Below are 21057 nucleotides of genomic sequence, written 5' to 3'. Positions count from 1 at the left end.
AAATTAATACTTGGACCAGTTTCCAGAGAGCAAAAATGACCTTAGAATACCTAAATCCTATTCATCCAACCTCTGACGTATGCATAATTACTACCATATATTTTAATTCCCTCTCTCAACTCCCACCAAGACCTCTTTTATGCAGCCAATATCCATTTCAACACACCCCTGTCAGCCAGTGCCTGGTCCATCCCCTTGGTCTCTCCTGCACTGACCTGCCACCTGGGATCACGCTCCACTTCAAACACTGCCTTTGCTGTGTGTCTACTGGAAATGAGTCTCTCAGCTTTTCTTATCTTCAATGCTTTTGGCTTACTTTAATTTTTTAACTGAAAAACTTAAAGTATACAAGAAGTAAAGGAGATAGAATAAGCCTGTAAGTGCTTACCACCCATCCAGAGCCATCATCTCCCTCCTCCATGTCTTAAGGACATCTTCACCAGCTAATCTTCGCTGGCAAGGGTGACCTTTCAGCCCTTGGAAGGGTTTCCATTGTCTTCTAGTCTCTGCAGTTTCCATAGAAGAGTCAGTTGTCCGGCCTGGTCCATCCCCTTGGTCTCTCCTGCACTGACCTGCCACCTGGGATCACACTCCACTTCAAACACTGCCTTTGCTGTGTGTCTACTGGAAATGAGTCTCTCAGCTTTTCTTATCTTCAATGCTTTTGGCTTACTTTAATTTTTTAACTGAAAAACTTAAAGTATACAAGAAGTAAAGGAGATAGAATAAGCCTGTAAGTGCTTACCACCCATCCAGAGCCATCATCTCCCTCCTCCATGTCTTAAGGACATCTTCACCAGCTAATCTTCGCTGGCAAGGGTGACCTTTCAGCCCTTGGGAGGGTTTCCATTGTCTTCTGGTCTCTGCAGTTTCCATAGAAGAGTCAGTTGTCCATCCAGCTGACATGCCTTTGAGTAGTTTTTGACCGTCAGATGTTTTGTGCAAGTATGAGTTACATAGAATGTAAGGCCTGGTGCTGGCTTCTTCCTCCAGCCAGCATCAACTTGTGCCTTGTGAGGGGGCTGAGCAGGGGACTACAGCAATCCCAGGTTATCCTAATCCAGGAAGGAAGTGAGGTGATCCAAATGAGCCTTTCCTTCCTGTGAGGGCTGAGTACTGCTACACTGTGATTTTTCCAGTGTGGTCTGGAGCTTCCACTGCTCCTTTTGCCTGCGGAAGGCTCAGCCTCTCAGTCACATGTTTACACCCAGAAAAATGCATTCTGCTGCTTCTTATAGAAGGAGCCAAGGCTGCAGAGGCCCAGCCCTCACCTGCTGGTCCACAGCTATGCTGTACTCCCTTAGTGCCCTCACAGGAGCATCTTCCTCCCAGTTCTGCAAAGACAGTAAGGCTTAGATAGGTCTGCCACGTGTTTACATGATGCTTCTTCTCCAGAAGTGAGCAACCAAGTAGAGTCCAACAGGGAACTTGGCAGTGATGTTGAGGTCAACAGTCAATTTTTCTAGATGTGTTTAATGGTTATGATAACTTTTTAAGTTCCACGGAGGCCAGAAGAGGGCTTTGGATGCCCCTGGAACTGGAGTTAAGGACGGTTCGTAGCCACCATGTGGGTGCTGGGAATCGAACCCAGGTCCTCTGCAAGAACAGCCAGTGCTCTTAACCGCTGAGCCATCTCTCCAGCCCCTGGTTATAATAAAAAATAAGAAACATACAGTATTTCTGTATTTTTGACTAGGTAGTGAGGGTGGTATGGCTGGCTCCTGGGACACAATGAATGCACAATCATCTCTCCATATCTGCTGATTCTAAATACGAGGCTACTCACCACAGATGGGAAATACTTAAATAAAATGGCATGTGTTGCTTGGCATGTCATGAGTAGTAACACCCATGATGGTTGAGCTTGTGCTGAACATGGACATGCTTTTTCCCCCACATTGCTATTCTCTAAACAGCATAGTATGCAGACTGTTTGCTTAGCATTTACATTGTATTAGTCAGGAAATGGCTTAGGTAGTAAAGTGCTTTCTGGGAAAGCATGAGGACCTGAGTTTGGATCACCAGTACCACATTTTTTTAAAAAGCCTGGTGTAGCTGTGCATACCTGTGATCCTAGCACTGGAGAGGCAGAAGAGGAGAATCCTGGGCTTTGCTGGCCAGCCAGTCTGGCCCAATGGGCAAGCTCCAGGTTCAGTGAGAGGTGTTAGCTCAAAAGACAAAATGGAGAGTGATGGATGAAGACTCCTGGGCTTTGCTGGCCAGCCAGTCTGGCCCAATGGGCAAGCTCCAGGTTTAGTGAGAGGTGTTAGCTCAAAAGACAAAATGGAGAGTGATGGATGAAGATGCCTAACATTGACCTCTGACCTCCACATGCATGCACATGTACCTACACACACACGTGCACATGAAAATATACACATACACACAGAAGTAAGTAAGCATATGGGAGGATGTGCATAGGATATATGCAAATGCTCCACTATGTATATGACTGAGCACCTGCAGCGTCGCTGTCTCAGACCAGTCTCTGCCATGAAAATATACACATACACACAGAAGTAAGTAAGCATATGGGAGGATGTACATAGGATATATGCAAATGCTCCACTATGTATATGACTGAGCACCTGCAGTGTCGCTGTCTCAGACCAGTCTCTGTGAAGCCTGAGGTTTGGGCATATCCATCATCTCTGGTGTCACCCCCAAACCATGAACTCCTCGATTTGTGTTGCCTGGTTAAGGTCCAGACTGGGTTGCGGTGTCTCTAAACTCTTCTTTTTTATGGATGACTGTGATCCACAGGCTTTAGAGCAAATGAGGAAGTCAAGCGTTTGCAGGGGAAAACGGCTGTAGTACGAGGGACATGGTCAAGGTGTGGGGTCTCTGTCCACCCCAGGTGAATGGTGATCCCTGGGCTGTGGGCTCTGGAAGGAAGACCAGTAGCAGCCACTCTGCTCCAGCTGACAGCACAGAAAAATGGGAGACCCCAAGTGTTAGATCTTTTGATCTTTCAAAAGGAGCTAGAAGTTCAAGGAATTATGTGATATATCAGATTTTTAAATACTGGCTTGACTAAAAAGAATCCAGTGCAAGCCAAATAAAATACATCTCTGGGCCAAAATCAGCTTTGCGTGGACAGTCTGTGCCTTCCATAATCATGAAAATCAGAAAGCACCGGGTTAGGCTCAGTCAGTCTCCTCTGCGTTGATACCCTGTGAGAGCCGAAGTGAACCGACACGAACATCTTGCTCTTGCTGCGCATCCTGAGCACACGTGGGCTTCTGCTCCTGCTTTTATGTATGCAGCTTTATTTGCTCAGCTGAAGTCATGAGGGCTGGAGCCTGAGCCTCTGAGGATTGTGTAGCACCCCTGGATTATTTTCATATATGGCCATGCTGAGCTTTTTGACTCATAACTCACCTTCCTACCCATCAGCATGGTGGTAACCAAGGGCTAGTGTGGCCCTGGTGGCTGCCCTGCTAGTCAAAGTCCCCAATGACTTAGAGAAGACCATCTTCCTAAGAAGATATGCACAGGCATTCTGACCCTCTCTCTGAACCCATCTCAGGGACAAGGGATAGAGCATGCCGAATAGCATGAGGAGTGGAGGGCACCCTCCTCCTGTCTCTTGCTGCCTAGACGGGGCACTTCCATATTCTTTCCATCTCTGTACATTTTTTTTCTGTCTTTTTGAGACAGCGTTTCCCTATAGCCCCGGCTGGCCTGGAACTTGCTATGTAGACCAGGCTGGCCTTGAACTCACAGAGATCCGCCTGCCTCTGCCTCCTGAGCGCTGGGATTAAAGGCAGGCTTAATCTCTGTGTCTTTTAATAGAATGAAAAGTCAAATTTTACAAGTAGCTTGTATTGCTTTTCTCTCACAGAGATCCGCCTGCCTCTGCCTCCTGAGCGCTGGGATTAAAGGCGTGCATACCACACCAGGCTTAATCTCTGTGTCTTTTAATAGAATGAAAAGTCAAATTCTACAAGTAGCTTGTATTGCTTTTCTCCTTGCTGTGACAAAAATACCTGACCAAAGCTACTTAAGGAAGGAAGGGTTGACTCTGGCTCATGGTTTGTGGGTATGGTCCATCATGGTGGGGGAGTTTTAGTAGCAGGAACCTGAGGCATCTGCTCACATTACACCTGTATTCGGGAAGCAGAGAGAGATGGATGCTGGTTGCTTTCACCTTTTTATTCAGTTCAGGACCCCAGCCCATGGGATGGTGCTGTTCATATAGTGTGGGTCTTCCCACCCGAATTAACCCAATCTAGAAATTTCCTCATAGGCATGCCCAGAGGTTTGTCTCTTAGTGATTCTAGATCCTGTCAAGTTGACAATATTATCCATTGTACAGCTAGTAAACTGTGAAATGGGAGCTACACAAGGCATTGTTTTCTGGGTGTCCTGGGTCCCCACATCTCTATGAATGTCTGGTTCCACAGACATTCTCTGCTTCCCTAGAAAGCACCCCTCAGCTGCTTCAAGTAGAGCTCCTGGCTCGGGAGCTCTCACCTTAGGACAGGCCCCCTCCTTACCTCTTTCCCTTCCCAGTGTCACCAGGGCTTTTACAGAACCCTCCATCAACCTCTGATGTTGAGCTCTGGGGCCAGGTCTATTCTAGAACACAAAGCTGGAACATGACTGGATGCTTGCTACTATAGTGTGTAGAAACACATCTGGAGCTAGGCGTGGTAGCTTATACTTGCAACCCCAATAGGGAGGCAGAGGCAGGAAAATTAATGGAAGTTTGAAACTGGCTGAAGCTATATAGTGAGCTCCAGGCCAACCAGAGCTACTGAATGGGACCCTGTGTCGCAAAACAAAACAAAAGGAGTAGTAGTCCTTCCCATTGATGCCGACCCCTTTTCTGTAGAAGCCAGGAGGCAGCAAGAGCCACAACCCTGACCCCCTTTGGGGCTGGGTGACTTTGGTTCACCCAGTGTGGACACTCACACCATATTCCTGCCCCTCTTGACTTAGACTCTACCCACACAGGGACCCTTGTCTTCCTCCTGAGTGCCCAGGTCCCAAGATGGTTCCATCCTGGTCTTTGGGACTTCATTTCGCTGTAAATACATAATGAATCTTCATCAGAAGGCCTCTGAAGGGTTGTCGACCTTCACTGTCAATTTGACTGTACTGAGTCACTTAGGCGATTAGTAAAGCACTCTTCTGGATGTGTCTGTGGTGTTCTAGAGAGGATTAAAGGTGGAAGAACAGTCCTGAATGTAGATAGTACCACCATAGGCAGGGGCCCAGATGGAGTACAGGAAGGAGAGAAAGTTGCTGGGACAGTATTCTCCCTACCTCCCTCCCCCCTCCCTTTCCCCCTTCTTTTCTCCCTCCCTCTCCTTCCTGGGATGAGCTGCCTCTGCCACACTCTTCTGCTGTCATGATAGTCTGCCTCACCTCATACCCAGAGCAATGGATCTAGCTAACCTTGAACTGAAATCTCAGGAACTTTGAGCCAGACTTCTTTCTTCCTCAATCTGTTTATATCAGGATTTTGCTCACAGTGGCAAAAATACCAAGTCAAAGCTTTGGAATAGTGCCATTAGCTTCTTAAGGAAGCCATATAGTCAGTCAGAAAACCCCCTTCCAGTGATCTGTTATATTACAGAGTGCACTTAAGGGTCTGGGACAGCCCAAGGGGATTGGAACGAAATGGGCACTGGATGTACTTGGCACGGTCTCTGCCTTCCCTTCCCTTCCGTTTCCTTCCTGCTCCTCCCTTTTACTGTTGAGTTAGTGGCTCCACCAGTCACCTGCCCAGGTACCAGAGGACATCATCCATACTTCCTTAGCAACAGGAAGTGTCTTTCAGTTGTCCTCCTGCTTCAAGTCTTCCAGACTCCCTGTCCTCTTCTCACTGAGGCTCAGCTTCTAGCTTCTCCCTCCCCCAAGTTCTTCCCAGGGCCCAACCTCCAGCCACCCCCTCCCCCAGGCCTATGCATCCTCCTGTAACTTCTACCACTTTGCTCCTTGGAGGCTCAAAGGTTGTCCTTGCAGAGGCTGAGTTAAGGGAGCCCTTGTACCCACATACTAAGAGTGCAGTTTGACACACCTGTTCTCCATGGCATGACTGACAGTTACACATGAAGTCTTTAAAGTGGCTAAGAAATGTCTCATCTAGATATTCCCACTTCTAGGTGTGTTGGACAGCTTCAGTTGACAATTTGACACACCTGGGAAGAGGGAACCTCAATTGGGGAACTTCCTCTATAGGACTGGCCTGTGGCCATGTCTGTGGATCATTTTCTTGATTGTTGAGTGATGTGGGAGGGCGCAGCCCACTGTAGGTGGTGCCACCCCTGGGCAGGTGGGCCTGTGTTGTATAAGAAAGCAGGCTGAACACAGTCCAAGGGAGCAGGCAGGTAAGCAGCATCTCTCCATGGTCCATGCTTCAGTTCCTGCCTCCAGGTTCCTGCTCGAGTTCCTGTCCTGGTTTCCCTCAAGGATGAACTGTGATTAGGAGGCTTAAATCAAATAAGCCTTCCTCCTCTCCAACTTGGTTTTATCAGAGCCTTGGGTTCCCTGTGTGTGAAAGAGACCCTCTCAGAGTGGCTCTGTGATGCCTGGACCTTAGGCTGTGTCCGGTTTCAGCCAGCCCTGGGCAGCAGAGGGCAGCAAAGATCAAGACATGGCGCTTAATCAGCAGCTTCAGTCACTTCCCGGATCTCACTACACTGAACTCTAGTTGGAGTGCCTGCTTGGGAGCTCCGGACTCCAAACTACTAGCCAAAGGAACTAGAAATTTCCTAATCATTGGTGCTCTCTTGTGACTATGTAGGTGAACTGCTGCCTTCCACCGAGATTTACTTGTCTGAGTTAGTTTTAAATCACCTGCATAGCTCTCTGCTATGCAGCCAAGGCCTGGAGAGGGAAGATAAGGTGGTCTGTGGGCACGTGCTGATGGCAGGCCCAGGATAGGGACCCCCCCCATGCCTCCCCTTTCTGAGTTTCACTTGTCCTAGGGAAGCCCACAGGCCATGGCTGTGGGGTAGGCTTCCTTCTGTGGTATGTCAGGAGTGATGGGCCTGCATGGCCTGTGGGGGGCATAAGTGAACTCCTGGGTGGGGTAGCCTGAGGTTGAGGGTTGAGCAAGGCAGGTGATCAGTTACCTACCCCCCACTTGGTTCGAGGAAGAGAATGGAAGCACCTTTTCAGAGCGTGCTAGATCCAGCTAAGTCCTCCCAGGAGCCACCTGGGCCCAGTGTGAGGCAGAACACTGTCACCCCATGTAGGCCAGGCCTGGGCTCTGTGGCCAGTGTGGAGCGGAGGCCATGGGAACAGCCTCACACAGCTGCTTAGCTCTGAGCTTTCTCCAGTGAGGCAGTACTAGTCAGGCTTGCTTGGAGATGGGGTGCAGGAGGGACCAGCTCAGTCAGAAAGAGGGGTGCTGTATGGGGCAGGAAGGCTGCTCAGATGGGCCCCATATCCCCATTTTGGAATCAGTGGAGAGAGGAATCTTCATTTTAACAAGCCCTTTGCCCACCCCCATAACTTCCAGAGGTATGCTGTAAGAAGCACAATTTAGGATTAATCTTTTATTCTTGCAAGCAGTAGGTATTTACAAAGCACTTCCTCCCTTGGCGTCGTCTGCGTCCTGTCCCTGCCTGCTGTGGCGGAAAGTCAGCTCGGAGGCGGCTTCTGGGGTCCCTCCTCAGCTCTCCACTTTCACTTCCTCAGGATCGTCTTTTCCAAAATGGCTGCCATGTCCAGGTTCTTGCTGCAACATCCCCTTCTTAGATCCTTTTCCACAGGCACACTCGAACTTCTCTGTGTGTTTATTGTACTCGTTTTAGTGTCTCCCCTCCAGAATATAAGCCCCTCTTGGGCAATGGCCTGATGTACTGGTCTCACTGGTTCACCCCCAGGGGTGCTCAAGAAATGTGTGTTGAATAGTAAGAGAGACCACTCTCCTGCTCAGGGATCCATTGCCGCCTCCCATCAGGGTAAGTGCCTGTTGGTGAAAGAGGGTGTTTGAAAACTAAGGTGTCCATGGGGGTGGTGCTCCTAAGCTCTGAAGACCGGGCTTGTAGGCTGCCAGACCCTCTCCATGAAAACAGAAGCTCCTAGGAAAGGCACGGAGAAGCCCAGAGATCTTCCACCTGCAGCATCCATGGAAGGGCTGTGTGGAGCCCAGCAGGCTTCCTGAAGCTGGTCTGGACAGGTTAGGAGGGAGGCCCTAGTGGGCTCCTGGAAGCTCACTACAGAACGTATTTGTGCACACTTGCTCTGCTGGCACGCCATGAATTGTTTTCTGGCTGTCTCGTTAGGAGATTAAGTTTTCTTTTTAAAAAGATGAAAAAAATCTCTAGCAGAGGCTTGGGGAAAGCTGACCTCCAAGGGGAGGTGGCGGCACAGGCTGATGGGCACAGCGTTTGTCTAATTAATCTTCTTGTCAACAAAGTTGTTCTTTGCTGGTGCCAGCCCTGACATCATCCTGCGAGCCTGTCACACTGGTTCCTACCCAGCTACAAAGGCTGCCTCTCACTGCTCCCTGCTCTCGCTAAGTACCCCAACAGCTATGGCTGGGGGGACTCCCAGGAAGGAAAAGAGAAGAGGGATGTCACCCAGCCACTGGCTCTGAGAACCCTGGAGACCACAGCTGGAGGAAAACCTCACCAGAGACCTGGGAGGCAAGGACAGCTCACTGTGGAAGCAGCCTGGTTTCCAAAGGGAGCTCGGGGCCATTGTCCTTTAGATGGGGTTAAACTTTAAGGTAGGCTCAGGGGACAAGTGTTGTTTTGGCCTTGGCTGGGTCACTCCAATAGTGGCCCTGGAAAATCTGGACATCAAAATTATAAAATAATGCTTTTTACAGGCCCAAGCAGGGATGCCAGTAAGGCTGACCCAGGCTTCCCAGATTGGGGGACACTAATCCAGATGTAAGTCAAGGTCCTTTAACTCAGGACTTTCAAAAAGACTGTGAGGCTTATATACTGAACGGGGCCCCTTGGTGGCCCTGTTGTGCCTCTGTCAGGACATCGTAAAGTCAAATTCCATCTTACAAGGCCTTCTTGACCACTCCATCCTCCCTTGTCATTGTCAGTATATAACGTGATTTCCCTCAAGCACTCAGTAGTGCTCTACTCATCCTATGTTTTTGCTCACCTACCAGTTAGAGGTGGTGCCACTGCCTCTCCCTCCTCCCCTTCCTCCTTCCCCTCCCGGTCTTCCCCTCCCCCTTCTGCCCCTCCTTTCCTCTCCTTCTTCCCCTTCCTCTACCTTTCCCCCTCCCGCTCCTCCTCTGCAGTCCCTGAATTCAGGGCATTGTGCATGCTAAGTAAGCAATGTCTCCCTGAGATACAGCTCCAGGCCTCTTTTTACTTTATTTTGAGACAAAGTCTCACAGAATTTCCCTTGAAACTTGTAATCCTCCTGCATCTGCCTCCCAAATAACTGGAATTTCAGGCCTGCACCACCATGCCTGGCTCCACCAGGCTTCCTAACTAAGGGATTCTTCAGAGACAGAATGGGGAAGAGGCTCTGAGAACTTGTTGGAGAAACGCTGACATCATTATTTTTGCTAACCTCTAACTGAAATCTAGCATTTTATTCAGTTGCAAATCTAGGCAGTGTGCCCCAGTGTCTTAACAGCGCCTGAAGGTTTTTTTTTCCTCTAACAGAAATTACAGCTATTTTCATATCACATTACAGTTGATACATTTATCTCAAAATATCATTTGGACTCATCACTATTTTGAGATGACTGTAGTTAACAGAGCAGTCTTCAGATCTTGCTTAAAAAGAACATATATGACTATTTTGCAGTTTAAAAACATTTTGATAACTGTATTTCAGTGTTATGGGTTTGCTTTGCAATGATTTTTGCAAACATTCTGAGTAGCTTTAGGACTTCTCCAGACTGGCAAAGGGAAATCATCTAACAGGAAGACATCGATTGCCCTCTTGCCAATCAGCTGCGCACCTCTGGCCCATAGTAGGTGCTCGGTACGTTTTGTTGACGGGTAAGTGAATGAAACCTGAGCCTTAACTCGTGTTTGCTCATGGTCAGGGACCCACATGTCTGAAGGAACAGCAGATTCCCATACCCTTTCTTTGCCCCTGTGCCCGTTCCCCATGCCAGCCTCGGCTGTACCGTAGAAGCAGGCATCGTCCTTCAGTCCACCACTCAGCCCACCACTTTCATGGCCGATTAAAAAGTCTCCGCTAAGCAGGACCGGACTGGCCCATTTCCTTGACTGCTGTAGCCACACAGGTCACCAGCACCCTGAGCTGAGGTGGGAAGCTCCCCAAAGGATGCTGTGGTCCTTCCCGGGATCCCTGGCTCTCCTGGTCCTCAGAAGATCCGAGGCGCGGCCCCGTTGCGCTGCTCATTCTGGCCACGCGGCGGCGCTGCGTAGTCGGCCATGGAACCTTGCATCCGCCACTGCTCGCTCACTGGGAACCTAGCCGCGGACCTTAGGCTCTGAGTGAGACAGCTTTCAGTTCCAGGCCTAGGAAGGAGTTATCTGTCAGTTACCCGTCAGTTACCGATCAGATCCACAGGACCGGAACTCATCTCCAGGGCGCAGGCGTGGGAACACTAAGTTCTGGATGCCCTCCCAGTGAAACCTCAGGAGCCCAAACTCGCCCTGCACATACCCCCAACTACCCTCAGAGCAGGGCTTATCAGTAGGGACCATGTGCCATGTGGTGATCGCCCGGCGCGCTTGAGTTCCAGTTCTGTCCAGTCTTACTGCCGTCATTTTAACTTTTGCAAAGTGGGGGTAATAATGGTTGCAAGCACTCACCAGGTTTGAAGGAGCCGGAGCTGCTGCCAATGATGCCTCCAGGCAGGTCATCATCCCCCCAAAGAAGAACCTTTGTCACCTCCGCTCCCCCACCCGCTCCCCCACCCACTGTTCATGGGATCACTGGCATCAACGCCTTCATTCCTGCACACCCAGCCTGGCACTCAGCAAATGACCAGATGCAGGCAAACCTGTGTAGTCTTCTGGTGGGACAGGAGTGGGCCGCTGAACACCCAAGGCTCCTGCTGCTCTGATCAATGTCCTGGTCCCAGGTCTTAGAGGATTATGGCAGAGGAGGGCCCATGCCTGTGCTAGGGTCTTCATGTTCTGAATGGAACTTGAGCAGTGGAGCCACCCTTGGAAGGTGGTGAACACTGACCGCCCACCCCCAAGTTCCTTGAAAATGGAGAAATTTGTCCTTGGAAAGCAGAGTTCTTGGGTCAGAAGAAGGCACTCAGCACAGCTAAGGGGAGGGGGGGTCATCCTGTGGCCTGAACAGCAGCCTCTCAGCTGCATCTTAGACTGGATGTCCCTCGCTCGCCCACTTTCCAGCTTTGCCTGTACCATGGTTCTTGGTGACTGGGTCCCAGACTGCCTCTCTGAGCCAGCCAGGGGCCACTGTGTCCATAATTGAGAGACACCTACTCAAGAAGGTAAATTCTTGCAGTTCCCAGCCTAGGAGAGTTCATTGGGTGCCTGGGGATAATTGCAGGCTGAGGGAATCTGAAAGAGAGGTGTTACTGTTTAAAGTGTTATCAGTTTAATGAACTGCTTATGAAGTGTTAAATGCGGGCGAGTGTAAACGCAGCATCTGGACCGTTTTTATTTGTAGGCTTCAAGCTGGGTGCTTGGTGTTTGAAAATGCCAATTAATGCTGTAAAATCAGAATTTCTAATGGGGACCATGGATATTCTCCTGTGGTCTTACCCTGAACTATCTCAAAATGCATCTGAAGCACATAGAAACACTTGGACAGACAGAAACACACACACACACACACACACACACACACACACACACACACTCTGACTACAGACTTAGGCAATTATTATTTTAATTAGAGTCAGTTATTTGGGGCACTGGCCTGTTATTGCATGATTTGATCAAATATTTTGTTTTCTGCTAGAGAAAAGAATGAAGAACTTAAAATCAGAGTTGCCATCAACACACAAAGTTCCCAGGGTTGTTCTAGGAAATCTGTGGGTCCTACCCATTTCTCCTGGATCAGAAAACACTGTGTTCAAGAATATTTACTGTTCTTTCATGAGAAAAATTTCCGAACCACCCTTGAAGCAACGGAAGCAAGCTGGATTTGGAACTGGAAACATTGTGAAATTGCTTATTTTCTCCCAAAGTTTGTTATTTGTCTTCCTTGTGTCCTGTGAAGTCAACCCCACTCATTAGCAGCCATAGTTTTGCATTATAGACTCAGCAGAATTTTCCCTCCATGACAACATTTCAAATTAACCTTTTCAGTTTCCAGGGAAAGTGTAACAAATGTTTAAATTGGTCAGCAGTTAAAGAAATGAGAGGAAGGAAAAAAACAAAAACCCCGACCAAATCCCCCACCTTGCTTCTTGCCTTGTATAGATGTTGCCTTTAATCTGCTTCATGCTTTGGGGACATTTTTATCCCTGATCTTGAAAGGACTGTTCACAGAGCAGGAACGCTCAGAAAACACAGAGGTGTCCGAACGGTGAGCTATTGAAGAGTTCTGACAAGCGCAGTTGGAAGGGAAACAAAGGCAGACTTGGGGGATTTTTGTCTCGTGATTTGGAGGAAGCTGCCTGCAACCGGTTGCCTGGAGTTAGAGCTGGAAGAGTGTCGAGAATGGAAGCTTCATTTTATAGATAGAACGGGAGCCGGACACTAGATAATCCGCTGACACGTGATAAATAGAATCCACACCAATCGCTGACGGTTCTGTAATGAACAGCCACTAGATGTGTTTATGGACTCTCTGCCTCAGTGCAAAGAAGATGACTAGATAAAAATCATTGCTCTCGGGCCAATACCAAATGATCCCCCTTTTAAAAAAAGGTGACTGTGCAAATTCATTTCTGACCCTCACAGCCCGGCCGGGCCCAAGCTCTTCCCTCTGCATTATGATCCCGCTTGCCTCTCCATTGCAAAGAGCCAGTCAGGATGAGCAGGGGCAGAAATCAAAAGAATAGTTTCTGGAAGGAAAATCGTAAACCTATTATCATGGTAAGAGGAGTCGGCTGCCTCGGGTCAACAAGAATTATGTGCAGACCAGGCCTGCAGTAGCCTGGAATGTTCCTTTTTAAGAAAATTCTGGTAGCTTGATCCAGCCCAGAATATTTTGAGAAAGTATGTTTAAAGTATTATATCACTGGGGAAAAGAGAAAGAATAGGTATTATAAAGTCTCGATGCCAAATGAAACCACAAACAGATGGGCCAATAGAACCAAATGTTTCAAACACAGACCCTAATAGAGATGATGGAGATAAAAAATTAGTACGTGGTAAAGATCCATGAAGAAAGGGAGATTAGTCAATAAGTGATGTGAGGACAGACCATGTGGAAAAAATTAGAGGTAATCCCTAGCTTTCCCCATATCCCAGAATAAATTCCACATGCATTTAACAATTAAATGCAAACATCACATGAAAGTAAAAGAAACAGGTAACCTTCGGCTCCTGAGGCAAAGGCTTCGCAGACACAGACACTTAGACCTAAGTCTAAAAGTAAAGATTATTGGGTTTGACTAGAGATATGTTAGTACTTCAAGATATCAGCCACATTAAGAAGGCATCTGTGATAAATACTGAAAAGGGGGCCTGCAAGATGGCTCAGCTGGTAAAGATGCTTGCCTTGCAAGCCTGACACTTGAGTTTGATTCCTGGAACCGTGTAAAGGAGAAAGGAGAGAAGCAGCTCCACAAGCGGAGCTCTGACCTCTGCGCACATGCCATTACATACACACCTCCCCCGTACACTACTGATAATTTTTTTATTTTAAAATATTGCGAACAATCTTAGTTTAATGTGAATGAGAAAAGAGCAAGTGCGGTTATTAAAATAAGAGAAAAAGCATGAGTGATAACCAAAATATAAACTTTGAAGAAACAAAAATCTTTAAATCTATTGATCAAAATTATAAATCAAAGCCAGGTGTGGTAGCTCATGTCTGTATTCCCAGCACTTGGGAGGCTGAGCCAGGAGGATGGAGTGTTCAAGGGCAACTCCAGCTGCATGGAGAGATGGCTCAGCACTTAAGAGCACAGACTGCTCTTGCAGAGGCTCTGGGTTCAGTTCCCAGCACATACATGTTGGCTAACAACCATCCATAACTCCAGTTTCATGGTATCTAGAACCCTTTTCTGGCCTCTGCAGGCACAATTCCTTTCTCTCTATATACGTGTGTGTGTGTGTGTGTGTGTGTGTGTGTGTGTGTGTGTACCTAGTGTTCTTTTATCAACCCCCCCCCATTAGTCTCTCTTACTCCTCCCTTTTTGGTGACCCACTGAATCTAGAGTTGCCTGCATGAGCATGGGGGCTGGTAATTTACTTGAGCAAAATCAATGTACCAGAGTCTACACCATTGAAGATTATGATCCCCCTCCCCCTGCAACCTTTAACTGCCTACAGCTCCTCTGGGAGGGATGGGGTCATTGAACTCCTCCCCTGTCTCTGAAGGATGTTGATGGGCACAGTCCTGTGCAGGTCTTCTGCACACAGCCCCTGGTTCATGAGCACAACAGCCGTGTTATGTCCCGGAGACAATGTTTCCCAGCACTCCTTCCCATCCTCCAGCTCTTACATTCTTTCTACCCTCTTCTTCGATGTTCCCTGCGCCATGAAGGGGATGATATAGATGTCCCATTTAGGGTTGTGCACCCAACAGTTGCTTGTTCTCAGAATAATAACCAGTCATTAGTCTCTGCATTCAGGGTCTGTCTCACAAAAATAAGTTGGAGAGTGATCAAGGAAAGCACTCTGGCCTCTACACACCTGAGCATGAGCACACACATGCACTCGTGTACACATACAAATCCTGGATGTCCTCTGGGCATATGGAAGGCAAGGTCTTTTGGACTAAAATTAAAATTACAGTCGTGGCATACAATACTATCTCGCTGCATTGATGAGGACAAAGTAAATATTTGAGTGATTGATTGTCATAGCTTCTAGAGAAAACATAAGCCAGTCCCTGGTTCAATAAGCTCTTTAGATATGAATGGGACTCGGCCCACCATAAGAAGAATGGACCCTTCTCTTCAAAACTACTTGAAGACATTCCGATGTGTTTCAAGAGGAGGGATCAGAGTATAAATAAGAAACAGGCCTTTCTGTTGACACATACTCTTGTGGTCATCTAGTCCTACTCCGTGAGTCTGTGCACCTGCTCCCTCTTCTCTTGGGTAAGGCTCATGGAGCATCAAGAGGCAGGTGGGGACCACAGGTGCAGCCTCCGGCTTCTTCACGACCTTAAATCAGCACAGGTGATCAGGCTGCTGATCATCCTGTGAGTTCCCAGGCTCTGCTTGACCAATTGCCCATCATTCACTAGCCATTTATGAAGATCCTAGTCTATTTTATTATGAGGACAGAGATGCACACAGACATCTGTATGTATCTGTGCCTTCTCATTAAAGAAGCATCAAAATTCATTTGTCCGCACCAAAAAACCTTGAGAATATTTTTCAGTAGGACTCACCACTGTAGATACATTGACAACAAGGACACAATTGTTGCTCATCAAATATCATGTTTAACACTGCCAATATCCTGGCCTCTTTGCAGATAGGTCTGTCAATGAGCTGTGAAGGGAAGTGGTATATCTCACTTCTGGGTGGAAGCTTAACTCCAGGTTGGGGTGGGATTCCCTTCCATGGTAACCGTAGAAGCCACACATTCCAGAGACTTTGGCTGTAAGATGCAGGAGTTGTCAGTAGCCTCCATCTGTAAGAGACTACATAGATTATGGAGCATAACTCTCTTCAGTGTCCTACAGCCCTGACCAACTCCCACTAAACGTGGAATAAGCCTTTGCTATGTTAAGGCCCTAAAGGTTCAAGGTGACTTAGTTACTGCAGGTTAGCCCCTCCTGGCCTGACTCTCAACAGCAGTCTGAAACAGTGGAGCTGGACCTGGCCATATTCTCAACAGGTGGTCTGGGTGTCCCATCTACATAGACAATCATTTGGGCTGTCCAGCTGTGAGCATCTTCCTTGCTGATAGGAGTTACCTCCTCATTCCTGATTTGGCAAAAATAAACCCGAGATCCTGGATGGTCAGTAAATGATGTTTCCTTTGGACACCATAGATGCTTAATAGATTATTTATTATGGGATAGATTGGTGATTTCAGGATCACGACCTTGTATAGAAAGTTAATATATATATATAGAAATGTATAGAAAAATGTATAGAAAGCCAATCCCTGATGAGCTAGGCACATACTTGTCACTTCATCCTGAGAGGATCTGCAACAATCTGTGTGCATGTGAGTCTGCCTATAAGTTCAGAGGAAGTAGAAATAAAATAAATGTGGGGTTTTTCTGCTGTATTTGTGGTTGGTTACGCAGTAGTCCTCTGAAAACCAGTATCAAACTGTAACAGTTTTATAAGCACTAAACGAAGGAAGCCAGAAAAATCTACTCCCAAAAGAAGGTCATCCTTATGTTGAAGTAGTGGGCAGTAAAGTACAGTTAGAAGTGCTTTGCACTCTGGCTTTCTGGTCAAGAATCTTGTTGTATTCCCCTCCTGACACATGACTTTGAAGAGAGAGTGCAGTGGGCTCATTCTCTGTCCACAAGGGGACCTTGCAGAGATAATCTCAGTCCTCAGAACAGCTCTCATGATTCCTGAGGTTACGTTCAATAGAATCATTGTGAGCACTGTTAGGGAATGAGGGATCATTGCTCCTAGCAGATGTACAGGCCTAGGTTCTGTGAACCTCTACTGACAGCACTTAAAAAGTTATGTGTATATGTGTGTGAGTGCAGATACCCATGGAGGCCAGGAGAGGGTGTCAGATCCTCTGGAGCTGGAGTTATAGGTGGTTGTGAGTCGCCTGATGTGGGTGCTGAGAGTTGAACTTGGGTCCTCTGGAAGAGCAGCAGGTGCTCCTCACCACTGGGCCGTTTCTCCAGCCCCCCCCCCTCAGAACTTTTGACAACAGATGAACACATTCTTGTCTCATGTACATTTCTGTCAAAGCCATCTTATTTAACATGTTTGTTGTTTCCCTGACATTGAACACATGACCAACAGCACTATAACTTGTGCCTGAACAAAGCTTACCTGACACACTTGCTTTCTTTATAAGTTGCATCGAAACCTTGCTGCAACCTAGGAATACTAGAAAGCCCTTCGGCAATGTGGGGCCATTCTGAGCAGTGGAATTGCCAGGGAAAAGCACAAGATTTGCAGAAAGTGTGGCACTGGCTAAAACATGAATGGGGGGGGTGGTTAGGATAGCATGAGAGCCACAGCAAGAGGGCTGAGCGCCACCTCGCTGGCCTTGGCAGGCCGTGTGTGCTGGTGGCTCAGAGTTCCCATGGCTTTGTACTTGAGTGCTAACAAGCATGAACTGTATGAGTCTTGATTTTCAGGTTGCAAATTAATTATAGTGAGTAAATGAATTCACAAACACAGAATTTGTGAACAGTGAGGATCAACTACACAGGTATTGTTGGTACCAGAAAAGACCTTGGGGTGAAAACCAGCCTCTCCTTTCTGGAGGAGAGTCAGGTCAAGAGCACCTTTATCTTTGAACTCAGCTTCTCTGATTTATCTATCCAGAGGCTTATCAGGCAAATAATTATACATAAGGGTGCTCACTGAGGAGCTATTTTTAACATAATGGAATACTATTGCAATCATGGAAAGAATGAATTGATGAATATTTACTAATATGAAATGCTGTGAAGTGAAAATATGGCCCACCCACTGGGTTCTGCATTTGTGGATTCAATTACTGTAGACCAAAAACTATTTGAGGGCTGGGGAGATGGCTCAGTGAGTGGAGTGCTTGCCATGCAAGTGTGAGGACCTAGGTCAAGTCCCCAGAACCCATGTAAAGCTGGGTGCTGTAGTGGGTGTCCATAATCCTAGTGTTCCTATGGCAAGAGAGGATGTGTGTGGAGACTGCTAGTCTGGTGTACACTACAGTGAACAATAAGAAACAGACCCTGAGCTGGCAAGATGGCTTAGTGGGTAAAGGTGCTTGCCACAAGCCTAATGACTTGAGTTCGATCCCTGAAGCCCACACAGTGAAAAGAAAGAAAGAACTGACTCCCACGAACTGTTTTCTGACCTCTACACAAGCATCATGGTATGTGTGCATGCGCACATATACATGCGCACACATGACACACACTAAATAAATGCAAAACAAACAAAAAGAGATCTTGTCTCAAACAAGGTGGAAGGGGAGGACCAACATCCAAGATTGTCCTTTGACTTCTGAATATACACTTGGCACATGTGCCAACACCCACACACACACATCATGCACACATCATGCATATGTACAAAAACTTTTGATGAAAACCTTGCATCTTTATTGAACATATACACACTTTTTCCTTATTATTCTCTAAGCAATAGCATGGCATCTATCTAGCGTTTATATTACATCAGTTATTATAATCAGTATAGAGATAGTTTATACTGTAGGGGGGTTGTATGAAGATTCCATGCAAATTCTATGCTTTTTCATAAGAGGCTTGAGCATCCTCAGGTTCTGGGAGGTCCTGGAATCTAGTCCCCAGTGAATACTGAGAGATGATTGTACCGTCAAACCAATTCACACCCATAGTTCCATTTTCTTGTGAAATAATGAATTTCATTTATGATATGTGCTATAGAAATAGTCAGTTTATGGTCTAGGTATATTCATTATAGATAGAAGAAATTCTGGAGTGACCTATCTTAATAAGATATCATGCCAATGAATTGCAAGGGCAGATGAATGCTGATTATACTTTCCAGTGCTTTCTAAATTTGTTTCCAGTGAGAGCCACTTTTATAACTAGAAAAGCATCATTTCTATAATTGATATTTTCAGGGCACTTACTCTACACCAGATACATGTCTAAGTTGCTTAACTTTTATGTATGTGTGTGTGACAGGGATACGTGTGTGTGTGTGTGTGTAGGCTATACGACAATTTCTAGTGTTATTCCTCAGGCGCTGTCCATCTTTTTTTGAAACAGGTTCTCTCATTGGCCTGGAACTCTCTAAGCAGGTTACAGGGGCTGGTCAGTGAGCCCGTCTCCACTTCCCCAGCACTGGGATTACATGGCTTCTGGAATTTGGACTCAGGTCTGGTCCTCATGCTTGCAAAGCAAGCACTTTATCCATGGAGCAATCTCCAAAGCCCAACTACTGAATTTTTATTGAAAGTGTATGCAGCAATAATAAAAACAGAAAGAAAGAAAAAAGAAATCTCCAGATTCCCTAACTTCCTTCTACAAATTTGGAAGGTCCTCAAGGGCTAGCTCCCTCTGACACATCTTGCTGCCATTCTGGGAACAGGAATGTGAGGTGGCGTCTCTGGCCCAAATCCCCCTTGCTCAGAAAGTGCTGAGGTCTTAATCTTTCCAGCCAGGGCAGAATTCCTGGGGCTTGGCCACAAGGACGTGGCTAACAGATTCAGGCAGGAATTTTGTCTGTCTCCTTCTCTGTTTTTAAAAGAAATAAGCCACTGTCTAAGCTGGGTTGAGCCTAATACTATCTGGTTTTCTTCAACACTTGAGCAAAAATGGGTGACTGCTCTTTAGTGATGTGAGGCTGTCTGGGGAGTGCTGTTTCTGGGAGAGAGTTTCCTCTGCCCAGAACCTAGTCCATTGTCTGTAGGACCCAGGACTCTAGGGCAGGGGCAGTGAACTTAGCAGATGCTGGCTTGTAGGCACTAGAGTTGCTGCCTTTAATTTCTCCCTTGGGACAAATCTCTACACTCAATCTGTGTTTTCTAATAGTTAAAAAAAGATTTAAATGGCCAAAAGTGTTCATGGGAGCTGAGTTCAGACTCTACCCTTCCCACATGGCACTGTTCCTGGTCCCGGCCTCTGCAGTACGCTTGACAAGTGCTCAGCTTTTTGGTTTTTTTTTTTTCTTTTCTTTCTACTTTGCTGTTTAAAAACTATAGCACCTGTGTATGTAAGACTGAGGCTGTGGTTGTTGGGACACTGGTCCACCCTTGCCTACATGACTGGCTAAGTCACTGCTCCAGCCCTCAGATTATTCTTTGGAAAATTAGATCTAAAAGTTAAGATCCTACTTTGATCTGTTAAGTTGAAAAATGCAGGTTGTGGGGCTGGGAGACGCCTCAGTAAAGTGCTTGCCTTGGAAACACAAGGACCTGAGTGTTTAATCCCTAGTTCCCATTTTAAAAATAATAGTTGGGTATGGTGGTGCACCCTTGTAAGCTCCAGAGCCGCAGAGACAGGTGGATCCCTCAGGCTCACTGGCAAACCAACTCAGCCAAATCATGAGTTCTATGTAAAAGAGACTGTTTCAAAACAACAGGGTGGATGGCACTTCCTGAGGAACCACAACTGAGGTTGTCCTCTGGGCCCCCACAGGCACATGTACACACATACACACCCACACAGGTGCACCTGTGTACACAAGCACACACATACATACAGATGCAGGTTGAGGATGCAGCATATAGGCCCCAGCTTGGACACTGGAACACAGTGCTCCTCACTGCTTCTGATGACAAAGCTCCATGCTTCGAATGTTGTCACACCCAAGCACAGAGAGGGGACAGGGGTGCCACTCGATTGGAGCATCAATGAGTTCGTCTAGGGAAGATGGTATCTCTATGAGCAGCGGCAGTGAACTCCCCAAATTATACTCTACAGGTTGTCCCTTGAGGTTCATTAATAAAGTCAGCTCCAGGGACTGGAGAGAGGGCTCGGTGGTTAAAAGCACTGGCTGTACTTACAGAGGACCCAGATTTGGTGCCCAGCACCCATATGGCAGCTAACAACCACCTGCAACTCCAGTTCCAGGGACTCTAATACCCTCTTCTGACCTCCATGGACACTGCATGATACAGGTGCACTAACATACACGCAGGCAATACATTCATAAAATAAAATAAAAATAATTTACAAAAAAGAAAGTCAGCTCCCCCTGGGGTCAGCTGATTGGATCTCCTGGGATCACAGAACAGAATTGGGCATGATTTATGGTTCTTTTCAGGGAGCCTGATCCTCTGAAAATGTGTATGTGTGAATTTGGTGGAAATCATTCAAAAGCCCCAATCAATGTCCCAGTCATCTGCTCCCCACTTTTCCTCCTCTCCTTTTCTCTTCTCCTCCCCCCCTTCCCCTCTCTCCTCCCCCTTCCCC

Source organism: Nannospalax galili, unplaced genomic scaffold (assembly GCF_000622305.1).
Source record: "Nannospalax galili isolate Female #2095 unplaced genomic scaffold, S.galili_v1.0 scaffold31, whole genome shotgun sequence".
NCBI lineage: Eukaryota > Metazoa > Chordata > Mammalia > Rodentia > Spalacidae > Nannospalax > Nannospalax galili.
Note: the sequence above shows the minus strand (reverse complement) of the source record.